A 1,631-nucleotide genomic window follows, 5' to 3' on the forward strand; every position below is an offset into this window, starting at 1 on the left:
GCATGGCTCCCACCGCCGCCTCCGCCGCGCTTCCCTTCCGCTGCGTCCCTTCCGCTCGCTCCCGAGCTCTTCCTGTTCCAGGGCCGGAGCGTGTTCACGCCCCCGGGGAGACGGGGGATGCCCCGGGAAGCCCGCGGGGAGGAGGGGCTTCAGCCGTGGCAGCTCTCAGCAGGGGATAATGCCACGTGGAAAAATAAAGAAAAAGCCTTTTGTGTCCTCCTCAGGGATTTTTCTTCCTCTAGAAGTCCAGCCATGTACAGCTGCTGTCTGTGCCGTCATCTTCCAGCAACGAGGAAAAAAACAGATGGAAAACACACCTGACACCTGTGTCCTTGTAACCAAGACTTGGTACTCAGTTCCCTACGACCAGATCAAACTGCAGAGAAGCAGAAGTATTTGCAAACCTCCCTGGACACTTCCGAGGTGCACACATGAACTCTCCGAATCTTTCCCGTCACCGAGTCGCACTTTTACAGGGATACAGGCAGCTGCTGCAAGAGCCGGGCCTGTTCCCGGGGGCTGCGGGGCAGCTTCAGGCTGCACAGCTCGGCAGCTGCTGCTTCATCGCCTCGGCACTCCTTGAATCCACCCCCTTATGCCAAGAGGTGCATGTGTCCCAGAAAAGAAGCGATTCTGATTTTTCAACACTTGGGGTTCCCTCACTAGGCGGGCTTTTAATGCAATCTCTACTTATTTGCCTCTGCATTCTCATCCTGTGTTTTTGTGGGTCTGTCAGCCATGACGGAGCACCAGCCCAGCCTCCCACCCTTCCCAAGGGAAAATGACATTAATACTGAGCCACAGGGAAGCAGTCTGCTTTTATGAGCTGCAGGCAGCCCTGCCACAAGAACGGAGTAATTAGACACAGGCATTAGTGTAGTCCAAACTGAGAAACCCAAAGGCTGATAAATTAGGCACGCACACGTCCCGGCAAGAGCAGTTCTGTGTACAAGTGCAGGTGCTTTTCTCTCACCACAGAACAGGTGCGGGTGTATTTATAAATGCTCCTGTCCACCTTTTTGTGGAAAAAAACAGGTCAAGCAAATATTCAAATTTGCTGAAACAGGGTGGAGTGCACAGCTTTACTCACTTTCTTGGATTCTGATTGATCTGGTGGCAAACAGGTCTCCGTTTTGACTTTCTGACACACTCAGCCTCTTCACATGGTCACCTCTGGGTCAAAACTTTCTTGCACAAAGACAGGTTTTGCCTCAGACCCCTTTTCCAAATCTGTCCCAGCCAGTTTTCAGCCATCACCTCCCTGGATACGGGCCTGTAAAAGAAAGAGCAACAAGAATAACTTGGGTCTGGAGACACACAGCATCCCTTACATTTGGTAGCTATACCTCGGTGGAAATCCTCACTTGATACTTGGCCACTAAATACTGGTGTCTCTGGTGATCAGGCTTTGTCATCTGGCTGCTCAGTCCTGCTGGCTTTTTGTGTGAATCCAAGCAGAGACATCTGCAGACAGTTCCTGCCAGGATGAAATTCCAGATAACTTTCGTAGCTGGGACTTAGAGAAACCCAGGCCTTTCTCATGTCCCTGACCTTGATAGTTTCCATCTTAAGTGTCCTAATTTTTTTCAAGTCTGCCCTGTCAAAAATTAGCATACTAACTTCCACTTGGA

Source organism: Corvus brachyrhynchos, unplaced genomic scaffold, assembly GCF_000691975.1.
Source record: "Corvus brachyrhynchos isolate BGI_N302 unplaced genomic scaffold, ASM69197v1 scaffold597, whole genome shotgun sequence".
Classification (NCBI taxonomy): Eukaryota; Metazoa; Chordata; class Aves; order Passeriformes; family Corvidae; genus Corvus; species Corvus brachyrhynchos.